Source organism: Mus caroli, unplaced genomic scaffold (assembly GCF_978045245.1).
Source record: "Mus caroli unplaced genomic scaffold, Mus_caroli_1 scaffold_5, whole genome shotgun sequence".
NCBI lineage: Eukaryota > Metazoa > Chordata > Mammalia > Rodentia > Muridae > Mus > Mus caroli.
The window spans coordinates 133,325,794-133,343,232 of NW_028227260.1; the positions used below are offsets into that span (position 1 = coordinate 133,325,794).

General features: G+C 40.1%; 1 pseudogene; it reads right to left on the bottom strand.

The window, feature by feature from the left end:
* Positions 1 to 634: 634 nt before the first annotated feature.
* Positions 635 to 2,560, bottom strand: LOC110287155 (centromere protein K-like; annotated as a pseudogene).
* Positions 2,561 to 17,439: the final 14,879 nt, after the last annotated feature.

The following is a 17,439-nucleotide window of genomic DNA, read 5'->3' on the forward strand; positions in this document are numbered from 1 at the left end:
GGATCTTCAAGCCCAAAGTTCCAAAGTCCTTCCACAGTACTCCCCAAAACATGGTCAGGTTGTCACAGGAATACCCCACTCCTGGTACCAATTTGTCTTAGTCAGGGTTTCTATTCCTGCACAAACATCATGACCAAGAAGCAAGTTGGGGAGGAAAGGGTTTATTCGGCTTACACTTCCATGCTGCTGTTCATCACCAAAGGAAGTCAGGACTGGAACTCAGACTGGTCAGGGAGCAGGAGCTGATACAGAGGCCATGGAGGGATATTCTTTACTGGCTTGCCTCCCCTGGCTTGCTCGGCCTACTCTCTTATAGAACCCAAGACTACCAGCCCAGGGATGGTCCCACCCACAAGGGGCCTTTCCCCCTTGATCACTAATTGAGAAAATGCCTTACAGTTGGATCTCATGGAGGCATTTCCTCAACTGAAGCTCCTTTCTCTGTGATAACTCCAGCTGTGTCAAGTTGACACAAAAATAGCCAGTACATTGATATATTATTATATCAATATTTATAGTATAGATTCTTAGGTAGCAAACCTGATTGCTTATACCCAATTCATTAAGTTCTAAAAATATTCTTTGAAATTTACTCATCCCAGAGCTAGGAGGGAACCCATCTCTGGTCCAGAAGCTATCTCCAATTGATAGCATGTGCAAATGAAAATGTAGCTTTCTCCAAGAAAGTCTTACTGGGAAACAAACAACTCTCTATGGTAGAGCCCATATCCCAGAGTGCTCACTGGCCTCTTTACAGGTTCTTTGTCTCATGATGTCATGGGAAAGCATTCTTTAAAACCCATATAGATCTTTTGTACATATATATACACTGGTTTTTGGTTTTGTGTTTTCATGGGATTTCTGATTGTGTGAATGTGTATGTCTCTGCACCCATATGTGTGTCTCATGCTTTTTCTTTGGCTCTTTTTCTTCTTTTTTTGTCCTATTCCAATTTGTTTATTTTGTTTTCTTTTATTATTATTCCTTAGATGCCTTTTGTTTTCTAACCAGTGACAGGAAAGATCTCAATCCAGATAGAAGGGGAGTTGGAAGGAATTGAGAGGAATTGGGGGAGGGGAAATCATAATCAGAATATACTATATGAAAAAATTGATTTCAACAAAAGAAAAAAATAAAAAGCAAATTGCTTTTCATAGACTTTTCTGTCTAATGTTTTCTAAAGTAATTCATATATTTAATAACCTGGCTGGAGTTCAAGTACATTTTTACAATGCCAAAGATATCTATTTATGAAACAAAATAAATGTCAAACTAAAAAGGTTAGAAGTAGTCTTTCTATTATAATAAAAGAAACATTTTGTTTAATGAAAAATTATATATTCATTTATATGTTTGAGGTGCAGGACTGAGTTGTAAGCTAGAATTCTTTCAGAATAACAGCACAAGATTTCAGGGTGCAAATAGTAAATGACTAAGCGACTCTCTTAAAAATAAAAAAAATAAAAAAACTTAAAAAATTTTCGTTTTTCAAAACAGGCTGAAACCCTGGCTGTTCTGGAACCCACTCTGTAGACCTGGTTGGCTTCAAGTCAAGAGATTTGTCTGCCTCTGCCTCCAGAGTGCTAGGATTAAAGGTGAGTGCTACCATATCCAGGTCCAGTATTCTTTCTTTTTTTTTTTTTTTTTTGGTTTTTTTGGAGATAGGGTTTCTCTGTATTGCCCTGGCTGTCCTAGAACTCACTCTGTAGACCAGGCTGGCCTCGAACTCAGAAATCCGCCTGCTTCTGCCTCCCGAGTGCTGGGATTAAAGGTGTGCACCACCACGCCCAGCTCAGGTCAAGTATTCTTAATAGAAAATAAAAGGTTTCTTCCCCCCTACCCCTTTGGTCTTTAACACTAATTGTGACTAAAGACATAGCAAAAAAAAAAAAAAAAAAAAAAAAAAAAAACCCTTACACTTACCTCTAACATTTCATTCAGTGTTATCAGCTGTGCATTCAAGTCTTGAATGTTTTTCCTTTTCTTCTGAGTACTTCCATCAGGCAGAGGAAAAGGATCTTCTAAAAAAATCGCCCACAGTAAGCAAGAGCTTCTCCTTAAATTCCTTTATACCACAGATCTCAGCTTTCAGTTTAGTAAAGATTCTCAATTCAGTAAGTGTTAATTTTTCAATCACTGTGTAAGATATTAAGAGTTTCCAGTATTTGCTGCTGTTCATCCAACCACTACTGCTCCCTTTCTAAGTCTCCTTTTAACTTTTCATTCTTTGATTGAATGGTAGATAGTACCATTTCAAGATCACATCTCAATTTTTTTGAACTCTTCTTTTCCTGATATTAACAAACCATCTTCAATTAGAGAAATAATTTCTGGTTTTCTTCTGTTCCATTGACCAAGAACAGCAGTCAAACATTTTGCTCGAGAGCTGAACATTTGAGTTAGTGAATGTCTCTGTTCCAATAACCGATAGTTTATTCTAACAGTCTTCTATGTCTTTCCACATTTCTTCACATTGTTTAATAAGTTCTTCCTCTGTATCTATAACAGCTTCCACATCTGTAATAGTGTCTGAATCTACTTCTTGTTGATTCTCTGACATATCCTTTATAGTTTTCTTCACCTTACTGCAACTACTCAGTCCTCCAGTCCGATGATTGTTTTCTTATACCCATTTTCTTTGCCCTCAACTTCATGATATGATTTATTAAGAACTGCTGATAAATAGTTATGCATTTTAAGGATATAAGGTAGATATGACTGATTTTTATATAAAAGTTTAGGTTTGTGACTCTTATAAGATTCTTGTAAGATTACTTTTGAAGATAAATAGTAAAATAATTATTCCTTCCTTTGTAACCACAAACTGCTGCCTACCAGTAAGAGAAACTGGCTGAGAAAACTCCCTTGCTTGCTTACACTTTGTTAATCTATAACAAGTTGCTTAGTTACAAATGCATGTGGGGTTTGGGGAATAATTTGTTTTCTTTGTCTGTATTACATAATGTTATTTCTTGTAAAGGCATTGGAGAACACATTGATTTTTCATAGTCATTCACTAGAAGAAAACTAAAATGTAATCACGTTATAATTGTATACTGCTTGAAAGATTTTGCTGGGATACATATGCTATGGAAGAAAGGATAAAGGATGTGGGCTAGAATATTGTTCTTTCCTCCATCAACTATGTGTATGTATATATGTGTATACATAAAGCTTGTCTCAGTGTGTGTTGGAGCTTGCTATGTATTTATGTATGTATGTGTAAAATGCTTGGAGCCTACTTGCTGGAGCTTGGCTCTAACCATTCAATCTCTGAATGTCTATATGTCTATCTATAGTTCTGTATGTATGTGTGTATGTATGGATATATGTCTATATTTGTGTGTATGAAGTTATTGGACTCTGCCTTTTGTTTCATACACTCAGTGTGTGTGTGTGTGTGTGTGTGTGTGTGTGTGTGTGTGTGTGTGTGTACTGTCCATCCCCAGTGTCATGGGCTGAATATGCCTGGTCCAGGGAGTGGCACTTTTTGGAGGTGTGGCCTTGTTGGAGGAGGTGTGTCATTGTGGGCATGGGCTTTTTAAAAAAAATTTTATTAGGTATTTTCTTCATTTACATTTCCAATGCTATCCCAAAAGTCCCCCATACCCTTCCCCCGACTCCCCTACCCACCCACTCCCACTTCTTGGCTCTGGTGTTCCCCTGTACTGAGGCATATAAAGTTTGCAAGACCAATGGGCCTCTCTTTCCAATGATGGCAGACTAAGGGGTGGGGGTACAGGTTAGTTCATATTGTTGTTCCACCTATAGGGTTGCAGACCCCTTTAGCTCCTTTGGTACTTTCTCTAGCTCCTCCATTGGAGGCCCTGTGATCCATCCAATAGCTGACTGTGATCATCCACTTCTGTGTTTGCTAGGCCCCAGCATAGCCTCACAAGAGACAGCTATATCTGGGTCCTTTCAGCAAAATCTTGCTAGTGTATGCAATGGTGTCAGCGTTTGGAGGCTGATTATGGGATGGATCTCTCGGTATGGCAGTCTCTAGATGGTCCATCTTTTCGTCTCAACTCCAAACTTTGTCTCTGTAACTCCTTCATGGGTGTTTTGTTCCCAATTCTAAGAAGGGGCAAAGTGTCCACACTTTGATCTTCGTTCTTCTTGAGTTTCATGTGTTTTGCAAATTGTATCTTGTATCTTGGGTATTCTAAGTTTCTGGGCTAATATCCACTTACCAGTGAGTACATATCATGTGAATTCTATTGTGATTGGGTTACCTCACTCAGGCTTTAATACCCTAATCCTAGCTACCTGGTAGCCAGTACTAGCATCCCTCAGGTGAAAATGTAGAACTCTCAGCTTCTCCTGCACCGTGTCTGCCTAAGGTGCTGCTTAAGGTGCTGCCATCCTACTGTCTTGATGATAATGGACTGAACCTCTGAACCTGTAAGCCAGCCCCAATTAAATGTTGTCCTCATAAGAGTTGTCTCGGTCATGGTGTCTGTTCACAGCAGTAAAATCCTAAGACACCCAGTAAATTAAGCTTTGTTCATTCAGAGAAAAGTCTGCTGGGTAACTTCTCTAGTCACTGGCTGCCTTTGGCAGCAGCCCCTGTAGATATCTGGATCCATTCCTGTCAGTAGCTCTAAGTACTGATCCCCCCTACCTGCCTGCCTCAGTTTACCCACCACATGGATGCCAAAGCCAGTCATTGGCAGTAAAGCATTGTCTAAAATATGCACATAGTTCAGGTTTGGTCCTCAGTTCTGAAAAAAAATAGTTCATTTAGATCTTAAAACAAACAATTATGATGGCACATCATATATGCACATGTATCCATTCTGGGGCCAGTGGGTGGCTCATTGGGGAGAGGCACCTGCCTCCAAGTCTGATAATATGAGTTCAAACCCTGGGATCCACATGGTGGAACGACAGAATTAAAAAGTTGTCTTTTGATCTTTATATACTCCCTTGCCCCCTCCCCCGCTAAATAAATAAATAAATATAATTTTTAAAATAAATAATCTATAGTTTTTAGGAACATAACCAAACCCATTTTAGGTAACTTGAAAACCATTTTATGTGACTTGGAATAATATAATGTTTGCAAGATGTGATAATGAGCCACAAGGTAGCTCTGATATGACAGGCTCTGATATGTGCTAAAGAACCAACCCCAAGATGGCTCCAATAAGCTAGCTAATGAATTAACCCTAAGCTGTGAGCCCTGATAGTATAAAGCTAACACCCAATGGACCAATACAAAAACCTTGAACTTGGGTGGTGGCCCCAAAGTTTGGTCAAACTACCAAGCTCCCAAGATAGGGCACTGATTCTCATCAGCAAAGGGACTTGGAAACTTACCAACATGTGACTCTAGCTGCCATGACCATTGAGTTTCTTGGGACATTGTGAGTTCGCCCATGCCTGCCTGTCTTTGTCAGGGTTTCTATTCCTGCACAAAACATCATGACCAAGAGGCAAGTTGGGGAGAAAAGGGTTTATTCAGTTTATACTTTCCACATTGCTGTTTATCACCAAAGGAAGTCAGGACTGGAACTCAAGCAGGTCAGGAAGCAGGAGCTGATGCAGAGGCCATGGAGGGATGTTTCTTACTGGCTTGCTTCCCCTGGATTGCTCAGCCTGCTCTCTTATAGAACCCAAGACTACCAGGCCAGGGATGGCACAACCCACAATGGGTTCTCCCAACTTGATCACTAATCGAGAAAATGCCCCACAGCTGGATCTCATGGAGGCATTTCCTCAAAGGAGGCTCCTTTCACTGTGATAACTCCAGCCTGTGTCAAGTTGACACACAAAACCAGCCAATACAGCTGACCTCTTGTCAACTTGACACACAAACACGTCACTATTAAGCCTAAACCCTTACTTTCGTATTCATCCCCAAAATATAAATAACTTTAAAAGTCCCACAGTCTTTACAAATTCTTACATATTAAAATTTCAATCCCTTTAAAATAGCCAATATCTTTTGAAATTCAAACCCTTTTACATTTCAAAGTCTCTTAACTGTGAGCTACACTAAAATAGTTTCTTCCTTCAAGAGGGAAAAATATCAGGGCCCAGTCACAATCAAAAGCAAAATCAAACTCCAACCACCCAATGTCTGGGATCCACTCACAATCTTCTGGATTCCTCCAAGGGATTGGGTCACTTCTCCAGCCCTGCCCTTTGTAGCACACACCTTGTCTTCTAGGCTCCAGATGCCTGTACTCCACTGCTGCTGCTGTTCTTGGTGGTCATCTCATGGTACTGGCATCTCCAAAACACTGCAATTAGGCTTTGCCAATAGGCTCTCTTTACGGTGGCAAGCCTCAACTCCTTTGCATAACCCCTTCAGTCCTGGGCCATTAATTGCAACTGAGGCTGCACCTTCAACAATGGCCTTCCATGGCCTCTCACAGTGCCGAGCCTCAACTGCTCTGTGTGACCCCTTCATGCCTTCAAAACCAGTACCACCTGGGTGACTCTGATACATTGCCAAATCCTGCTGAAGTACGAGGTACAACCTCGGCTAACTCTGGAACATAGCCTCTTTGTTCTCTCAGAAAACACTTAACAGAAAATTTCACCTCAAAGATGCTGGTCTCTTCTTAATCACCGATAATTTCTTAGCCCAAGCTAACCAGCATCAATAGTCCCATTAATGCAAAGGTTTCAATTTAGTAGTTCTGATATCTTGTCAATCACAGCTAATTCTTCAGCCCCAGCTAACCAAAACCACAAAATCTTCACAATCAAACAAGCAATGGCCCTGATAAGTCTTTAATCTTCCCTCTGAAATTTCACAAGCCAGGCCTCCATCTTCTGCACTGTTCTCAACATTATCTTCCAAGCTCCTACACAACATCTCACGGAGCTCTTAACACCCGGTGGCTCTTCTAGTCCAAAGTTCCAAAGTCCTTCTAAAGTTCTTCCCAAAACATGGTCAGGTTGTCACAGAAATACACCACTATGCTGGTACCAATTGTCTTAGTCAGGGTTGCTATTCCTGCACAAAACACTGCCTGTCAGTGGTAGTTGGCAGCCAATGCTTTCAAGAACCTTTTGTAACTTCCAACATTGCTGTCTTCTGATATGCAACAGCAGAAAGGACCTCACTCTGAATGAAGGTTGAGTCTGTATCCAAAACTCCAAAGCATCCTCATGGGAGAGAATGCATATCAGTGAAATATTGTTTTACATGAGATTATCATAACCTCTATAACTTCCATCCCTATTTCAGTAAGATTCTATATGGAAATTTGAAGGCTTATGTGATATCTATTAGAGGAAATGCTAAAACAGATTTGACAATTAACCAGAGTAAGTTATGGAAAGACAAAAATGAAATAGTTCAAGGAATTCTAACAGTGAGAAAGAATTCAACCCATTTCAAATCGGTGACCCAGTTATCTAAGCTAGAAAAACAACAAATCCAAATGAACCTAAATATTGTTTTTGTCTTTTCATGTTTTTTTTCAAGTCATCAAAACCTATCACCTGAAAAAAAAATCACCATTACTGGGTTTGATCCATGCTCTATCCTCCTTACAGTGTATTTTTATTACAGCCCCAAAGTAATTGTTAAAGCATAAGTTCGATTCAGTCAGTCCCTTGTTCAGTCATTTTCATTGCTGGCTACTGAGTAAAGCATAAGTGATATAGGTCTAAGCATGACATACATGATCCTTCACAATATAGTTTTCTGCATGTGCTACTGCAACTTTGATGCCATGTTCCTTAGATGAGCATGCTACCATGCTTTCATTCTGCTAAACTTCAGATACAGTTTTCAGTTGGAACCAAATGACTCAATTGCTTCCTTCTCTGTTGCAGTTGTTCTCAACCTTCCTAATGTGGTGACCCTTTAATACAGTTCCACGTGTTGTGGTGAACCCCCAACCACAAAATCATTTTTGTTGCAGCTTTATAACTGCAATTTTGCTACTGTCATGAATAGTAATGTAATTATCTGTGTTTTCTGATGGTCCTAGGTGACCTTGTAAACTGCTAAGTTGAGAACAGCTGCTCTGTTGACATAGTCCTGAGCCCTATCTCATCTGCTCAGTGTCAGCTTTGTGCTTAGCTATTCACTTAAAACTAGAGCTAGAACTTCATCCTTATGTGGGTGGTGAAAAGGAGGCAATTCAGACACTTTCATATGTTAAAAAACACATGTATATATGTACATATATATGTACTGTATGTGTATATGTGTATATAGGTATAGTACAGAAGTTCTTCCTCCCAGTCACATGCTCCCAGAAGGAAGAATCAAACTCAAAGCATACATACAAATATCTTGGCTAGGCTCATCTCAGACTAGATCATAACTTAAATTAACCCAGTAATTCTAGTCTATGTTCTGCCGTGTGGCTAATTACCTGTGCTCAGGTTCAATGTCTCTGCCTTGACACATCTTCCCTGGTGAATCTCCTGCATCTCTGGCTCTATCCCAGAATTCTGTCTGCCTCCCGGATTCCCACCTTCTATTCTACCCTTTCCTATAGGCTATAGTTTTTTTTTTTTAACTGACAGGTGATGCATCCATATAATACACAAGATATTCTCTCTACAATTCCCTTTTTTAGTCTAATAAAAAGCTTTTTTCCTTTCAAATATAAATTGAATACAATAATAACAATTATGGCAACTATTAACTAAGATTTGTATTCATAATGTCTAATTCATAGTATTTGGCAACTTTAAAAATATTTTGTTGTCTATCCTATCTTGGTATGTCTAAAGTTTTGTACTTAACTCAATTTCTATCCTAATTTGCATTTCCAACCTAAAACATCCTTTTAGACCTAAGGCATCTTCTTAAAACTTAAACAATTCAAGTTTAATTCTGAGACTATAACTATCTAATCTTCAACCCTATCAAATAAGAAGGAATAATTATTTCCCAAGTAAGTAGGAAGTGCGGACAAGCAGCTTCCAAAATTACAGAAAAGACAGACATTAGTGGCTGGCTGAACTCTTTCCCAGAATTAATTATCTCTATAATGCTGAAGCATCTACCTTCGGCCTCTGGCCCAAGATATCGGATAGACCTTTTGTGAAGCAGGAATTATGAAAGACTTGCTTAGCCTATCTTGGCAGATCTTGGCTATCAACTTTCCTGTTTTCTTTCTGGATAGAATTTTGTCTGGAGTTAAAGCATGGGAATTTTCTTTGCCCACTGGGTAGCTTGCCACAATTGAACCAACTCCATATGGAGGTTATTAATGCTCATCATCTTCTTTGAAGTAGAATGGGGTTCTGACAGGAGGAGGCCTGTCTCATGCCATATCCTGTGGATTTCTGAGTTTTTTTGTTTTTTTGGTTTTTTGTTTTTTGTTTTTTTTCGGTCTTTTGAGACAGAGGTTCTCTGTATAGGCCTGGCTGTCGTGGAACTTACTCTGTAGACCAGGCTGGCCTCGAACTCAGAAATCTGCCTGCCTCTGCCTCCCAAGTGCTGGGATTAAAGGTATGGACCACCACCGCCCGGCTTCTGAGGTTTTTGAAGACCAAATATCTTTCTATAGTGTATCTGAATTGTCAAAATTATTCTTAGCTATTTGCTATCTTAATAACATTGAAATAATCTTATTATAATTAACTAAACTAGCATCTAATATGACATGAGTTTAACTCTATTATTTTGTATTTTTTTATTTATCCCTGAGTTCATAGCAGTTTTTAAAAGAACTAAAACTTTACATTGTATATTTAAGAATTATATAGGTATAAGTTTTACATAATACTGAACATATATATACATTATGTGTATCAAAAATTAACCTTAAGTTAATATTAATATACAATAACCTATGCCAATGTATGAAAAATAACTAAACTTTTGAATCAATATACAAAATTCTGTACCAATGTATCAAAATATAACTTTAATTTTGGATTAAAATACAAACATATAGACCAATGTAAGATTGTGGCTATAAAATGTTTTTGGCTTAAGAATAGATTCAATAATATACCCCTTTTTGTCTACTATTCTCTTTTTTTTTAATATTTTTTATTATGTATTTTCCTCAATTACATTTCCAATGCTATCCCAAAAGTCCCCCATACCCTCCCCCCCACTCCCCTACCCACCCATTCCCACTTTTTGGCCCTGGCGCTCCCCTGTACTGGGGCATATAAAGTTTGTATGTCCAATGGGCCTCTCTTTCCAGTGATGGCCGACTAGGCCATCTTTTGATACATATGCAGCTAGAGTCAAGAGCTCCGGGGTACTGGTTAGTTCATAATGTTGTTGCACCTACAGGGTTGCAGATCTCTTTAGCTCCTTGGATACTTTCTCTAGCTCCTCCATTGGGGGCCCTATGATCCATCCAATAGCTGACTGTGAGCATCCACTTATGTGTTTGCTAGGCCCCAGCCTAGTCTCACAAAAGACAGCTATATCAGGGTCCTTTCAGCAAACGCTTGCTAGTTTATGCAATGGTGTCATTGTTTGGAGGCTAATTATGGGATGGATCCCGGGATATGGCAGTCTCTAGATGGATCATCCTTTTGTCTCAGCTCTAAACTTTGTCTCCGTAACTCCTTCCCTGGGTGTTTTGTTCCCAATTCTAAGTGTCCACACTTTGGTCTTCATTCTTCTTGAGTTTCATGTGTTTTGCAAATTATATCTTATATCTCGGGTATACTAAGTTTCTGGGCTAATATCCACTTATCAGTGAGTACATCTCATTTGAGTTCTTTTGTGATTGTGTTACCTCACTAAGGATGATGCCCTCCAGGTCCAACCATTTGCCTAGGAATTTCATAAATTCATTCCTTTTAATAGCTGAGTAGTACTCCATTGTGTAAATATACCACATTTTTTTGTATCCATTCCTCTGTTGAGGGGCATCTTGGTTCTTTCCAGCTTCTGGCTATTATAAATAAGGCTGCTATGAACATAGTGGAGCATGTGTCCTTCTTACTGGTTGGGACATCTTCTGGATATATGCCCAGGAAAGGTATTGCTGGATCCTCCGGTAGTACTATGTCCAATTTTCTGAGGAACCGCCAGACTGATTTCCAGAGTGGTTGTACAAGCTTGCAATCTCACCAACAATGGAGGAGTGTTCCTCTTTCTCCACATCCTTGCCAGCATCTGCTGTCACCTGAAATTTTGATCTTAGCCATTCTGACTAGTGTGAGATGGAATCTCAGGGTTGTTTTGATTTGCATTTCCCTGATGATTAAGGATGTTGAATATTTTTTTCAGGTGCTTCTCAGCCATTCGGTATTCCTCAGGTGAGAATTCTTTGTTTAGCTCTGAGCCCCATTTTTTAATGGGGTCTACTATTATTTTTTATTATTTATTTACTTTATGTATACGAGTACATCATTGCTCTCTTCAGACACACCAGAAGAGGGCATCAGATCCCATTACAGATGGTTGTGAGCCACCATGTGGCTGCTGGGAATTGAACTAAGGACCTCTGGAAGAGCAGCCAGTGCTCTTAACTGCTGAGCCTCTCTCCAGTGCTTCTCTACTATTCTTACAATATATCTATATCTCTTCTTTTCTTTTCAATCTCCTTACCTATGAAGAAAGAAGAATAAGGAAAAGGAAAAGGAAAGGAATGAGAAAAAGAAATCTCTGAATCTAACTTATCTATGTTGTTTCCTTCCTGTTTAAGATTGTAACTGTTTGTAACCAGACAAACATTCAACATTAAGTGAAAGACCAATAATCAACCACTCTACCTCTTAGGAATGGGACTTGGTTCTTTTATAATTAATTTATGATAATTTTGGATGTAGAATTCATCTTTGCAGGCCCAAGAAGATAGCTGTAGCATATAATGTCTAGTCTCTGTATGCTGAGAAAGTGCGAGCTTAAATAAAGCCCTGTTTGGAACAGTCTTAGATGTTGGACCAAGTGAGCTAGCTGTTTTGAAGTTATTTCAGAAGCAAGTCTTTAGAGGAAACACCATTGATGTAGTATGATCAGGTATATCTGAGGTATGATCAGGCAGGAAGGGAGAACAGTAAACCTCAGCATCCCTGAATCCTAGAGGGTGAATCTTGCCAGGGGTGTACTCTTGCTTGTTTTTTTTTCTGTGAACATAAAACTTTCAGAGCAGCCAGGGCTATACAGAGAAACCCTGTCTCAAAAAAACAAAAACAAAAACAAAAACCAACCAACCAACCAACAAACAAACAAAAACCAAAAAAAAAAAAAAAAAAAAAACCTTTCAGAGATAATTTTATCTGTGTGAACATAATGTATGGAATGTGCACAGATCAGTTAAAGATAATTTTTTGCTCCTTGCTTGAGCAGAGGAAAGGCATCTGTCTTTTTTTTTTATGAGTTAGTTTGTATTGTATAAACCAAACTGTAACATAAACCTCCATTCATGCCATATGGCTGGATAGCATGTAATGATAAGTCCTCAGAATTCTATAGCCAACAAGATTATTTGTAATGAATAGCTGAGGTTTGGGCTGGAGACATTTTGATGTCTCAGTTTGTTTCAGAGCTGTCCTCATCTCTGGAAGGATAAGTGAATACATCACCTGTTTTTTGGTCCTTTTGATCTTCTCCTTTTCTGTAGCCAAGATCTTCAGGGAGTTCTCCTCTATCAAATCTGATTCTTATTACTTTTGATAGAATCCAAGGCTTTTTCTTCTTTTCTGCTGACATGAAAAACCTCTCTCCCAAATAACATATTGAAGTCATCATAAGTGTAAACTGATCCAATGTAGCAGCTACTTTTTTAGCCAGGTCTGTACAATATCACCATTACCATTGAACAAATAACTATATTCGTGCAGATAAATCAAAACAAGACTGTATGGAGTCCAAATATACTCCTCTATGATGATTTATATTTATTATCATTTATTCAGAAAGGGGTTTCTCTATGTAGCCTGGGCTGTCCTGGATTTGCTCTGTAGATCAGGTTGGCCTCTAACTCACAAGAAACCTATCTTTCTCTGTCTTTGTTTCCCAAGTATCAGGATAAAAGTAATGAGCTTATTTATTTAGTATCTATGTACCCTTAAAATTTTATATCAATTTTATCTCTTTCTCCCTTTTTCTGAAGATTTACTTTTTGCCAGAACAAGGGCTTGTTTTATTTTCCCATAGATCTTTTTAATATAAAACAAAGATAAAACACATCTCAATTCTGCAATCTCCCAGCATGTCTTGTTTCTACAAGGTACATGCTAGACTGAGGACTACCATAGCAAAAAGTCTTTAAAAGCATTTGGTGGGAAAAAATAGAAAATGCAGATCTCAGAGAAGCCTGGGCATGCCTGACCACCGGAGCAGTTCTTGTCTTTTCAGATCTTCGTATGTCTTCTTGTTCACAACATTTCCACTGGCATATTCATATTCGTCCTCAGTGTCAGATGGCCATAGTTCTGAAGCCTTCTGCAGTTTTAGCTTGGCCTACAAGGAGACAGCATCTTGAGTCTGTGTCACATTTGCAAAGTGAACAAACACTTCATGCCATGAACATGACACCATTCAGCAAAGTGCTGGAAGGCCTTTGGCCCTTGGTATGGTATGGTCTCCACAAGTCTCACAATTGTAGTTGATATCCAGGCCATGATGCTTATACAGCCAGTAGGGGATGGACTTGCCATCCTAGCCCAGAGGTGGGTTTTTGTGGTTGTAAATGATCTCATTCTCTTCATCCTCACTTTTTCTCTCTCTGACTTCCCCCCACCCCATCCTCACCCTTACCTGTACTGGCTTGCTTGCGGTGTACATTTTCATGAGTGAGCTATTGCTGTTCCCTGAAAATCTCCATGTATTCATAGATCCAGGCTTCCAGAAAAGCAATATATTTGTTTCTCTTAGTGGGAGATTTACTTTTTATGTGGATTTATTTATCCTTTTTTTCCTCACCTAATTTAACATTTCTTCCTGTATTCAACTTCATTTAAATTCTTAGTGCCCAAGGATACCCTCAAGCATATTGTAAAACAATATCACATTGTCTGCATGATATGTGTGTTTATTTGATTTATTTATCTCCTCTGACAAAAGGCATTTGTATTCAGTATCGCCAAGCTGATAATTAACAGTTAATTAAGATTAACAGTATTATTCTTTAAATGTTTCTCTTGCCTAATGGTCTCTGGATTCCTTAGCTGGATGCCTTTCATCTCTTGGAAAGATAAAAGCAAACATTGACCAGCAGAATATAGCTTTCCTAGGGCAACAGAAAAAGCATTATCTTTCAAGTTGAAATTTTAAACATGCCTTATGTGGATAAATATACCTATATTTCCCCATTTCTCTTTAAATAACTTTAAGTTGGGTGTTTATTTTTTTAATTGCTAAGGACATTCCTATTTATTATGAAGCAAAAACCTACATAGTATCTTTAAGGAAAAAATATGTCACTTAGTATTTTAGACTGACATTTGTGAGGAGCTATATTAGCAGAGAATCTCTCCCTGACTTAATTGTTTTGTGGGAACCCCTTGGCCATTCTGCTGTTCTAGCTCAGACAATCCTGGACTGCTTTCTTGGGGTTCCTGTCTGCCCACAATCTCAATCCCCTGTGTACTGCCGTGCTTGGCCAGGCTGGAGCCTGTATTCTCAATCCATGATGATAGTGGGCCAGTTGCAGGATGGGACTGGAGCCTTTACAGTCAGTCCTTCCAAACCCTTTGCATGGAGCTTCCCTGCTAGCATGCTCTCCTCTCAGAGAGGTACACAGTACCTCAGCAATCTGTTTGCCTCTTGTGAACAGCTTTGCTTTGGCCCACAGAAGAACAAATGGATGCAGAAAGGAATAATTCAACTGATGCTCAGAGGTACATAAAGTAAGGTTGTCTGCATACACTGTTGATTTATTATATTCAGGGTAAGCACATAAAATTTAAAAACTGAAAATTCACATCAAAAGGTGTGTGTGCCATCTTATTGTTTATGAGAAAGCAATATCGAAAATGGTCTTCCTGAGCAGAGACACTGACAGGTTCAAACTCATAAATGTTTCCCTGTACTGTATTCTAGACAATAGTGTCTGGAGTATATCTTAAGAATGTGCTTTTGTGGCTGGTTTGATGGCTCTGCCCAGATAAAGGCAGGCTCCAAGCCTGGTGACATGCTGTCAATCCCTGGAACTTGGCTGGTGGAAGGAGTGAACCCACTGTCCCAAGCTGTCCTCTGATCTCCACATGAGAGTTTGTTCTCTACACTCAACCACAGAAGAACAAATGGATGCAGAAAGGAATAATTCAACTGATGCTCAGAGGTACATAAAGTAAGGTTGTCTGCATACACTGTTGATTTATTATATTCCTATAATTATTCATTTATCTTCGTGTGTGTGTGTGTGTGTGTGTGTGTTGGGGTTGTGTACATGCCACAGCACACACGGATTTCAGAAAACAACTTTCAGGAGTCCATTCTCTCCTCTCTATCTCAAGGCCTCCCCAGATCAAACTCAGGGTGTCAGGCTTGGTGGCTAGAGCCCTTGTGCACTGTGCCATCTGACAGGCCCTGTGATCTGTTCTGGTCATCTGCTTCTCTTGCCCATCCTCTTCTTGTTCCTCAGTCAACTCTCATCTACATGCAGGCCTCATGGATTCCCCTAAGACGTATTACTTTCTTTCTGCTGGGATTATATATTCCTCCGCTAAGGCTGCAGCCCCAAATCCACAGTTGTCTGTAGCCCAAATCACGAGTTGACAGACTCACCATCTGCTTATTCAACAGGCTTTTGAGAATCTGGCAGGCTTCCTTCTAATCAGGGGGAAACCTGCTGTAATGACAGAGAAACAAGCACAGCAGGCTGAGCATAAGAGGCTCCAGGCTCCTTTGCAAAGGCCTTGTGCTGTAGAGGGCAGGGCTTGTGCCTGAGGAAGGCACCTGGGCATTGAGCAGAGGTCTGGCCTTGCAGTGAGACTGTTGAGCAGCCTGTGTCTGTTGACCCTGAGAGGGAGTAAGAGCTTGCACTGCAAGAGGAAGAAAGAGTGAGAGAGAATGCAGTCACCAGCTGGGAACAAAATGTGCAGGACAGGACTCCAGTGACAGTCCAGGAGATCAGTGCTCACAGCAGCCATCCTCTTGTCCACCACACTGTCTGCTACAAGTCAGGCTTTTCTCTCCTCCCCCAAAGCCAAACCCAAGCACTTGCAGGGGCCCTAATTACATGCCTTGGCCTCTCTGTTTATGGGCCACCATTGTTCTCACAGTGGTTTTACTATTTCCCCTGTTCCTACTCTTCCTTCCCTCTTTGGCGTGGCCACTTCCCAAGCTGTGAAATATTTTGGGACCACACTAGACTTCCATTTGACTCATTTCCTACCATTGGGTGTGTGTGAGTGCTGCTGATGTTTGTCCTTCCAGTTCCTGGTCCCAAGGATCTCTTACCTTTCACTTTAAGCTCACAGGAGCTTAGAATGTTTTGTTGCAGTAGGTGGTCTCCAAGTCTCCCACACTAGAAAACAGAGCTGTAAATCAAATACCCCTAGAGGCACCATGAGGTCATGAGATCTGTGTGCACTCAGGGGTGGGTGTGTGTGGGGTGAGTGAGAGTGTGGGAGGAGGGTCTTTGCATGCAATCTCTGTCTCTGTCTCTCTGCCACTCTCTCTTTCTTTGTGTGTTTATTTCTCCCTCCCCATCTCAGTCTCCCTCTCTGACTCAGTTTCTTTGTCTGTCTCTGGCTCTTTGTCTGTCTCTGTCCCTGCCTGCCTCTCTAGGTCTGCCTTCTTGCAGGCTCCTAGGCACAAGCAGATGGTGTCCTTGTAAAGGAATGCCCTGATTTACTCAATCCCCACCCTGAGGCTGACATTACAGGAAGAGCTGACTTCAGGCAACTGGGACTAAGGGCAGAGTTAAGCCTTTCCACAGTGTTTTTGTAGGAGTCTCCCAAGAAAAACAGGACCTAGAGAGACTGAATCATCATCATCAGAGGCTGCTTTGCTCTACTATTTAAACTTCTGAGGATCTGAGGATCACACAACTTGCCTGAAAGTTTCATCAATTAGAGGCCCCAGGTCACTACTTCCCTCAACCCCCAAATAGAAAATATGTTAAATTTGTTTCTGTCTTACTCTATCATCCTCCTCCCAGGTCTCAAGTTTCCCTAAGCTCGTGAAGCAAGGATCCAGGTTAAAGCTTGGGTGTCTTATAGAACATAAAAGCCAAGGAAAACTGAGTGTTACAAGTATAGTAGAGACTGGATTCATGGCTCATCCTTTAAGAACAAGCAGCCTCTGAGGACAAGTGCTGCTCTTCAGGAGGAAAAGGGTTAGTTCCCAGAACCCGGGTGGTATCTGTCAACCCTCTCCAACTTCAATGCCCTCTTCAGACACCAGGGACCTGGCGGAATGTGTTGAAGACAGACATGCAGGCAAAAATGCTTACTCTCTTAAAATCAAAAAGAATAGAAAGGTTTGAGGATAAGACTGTGTATCAAAGGGCAGATAAATGTTTCTAATTATAAAAATATAATTTTTATATGGTAGAAACCAGGATTAGCAGGTAAAAGCACCCATTGCTTTCC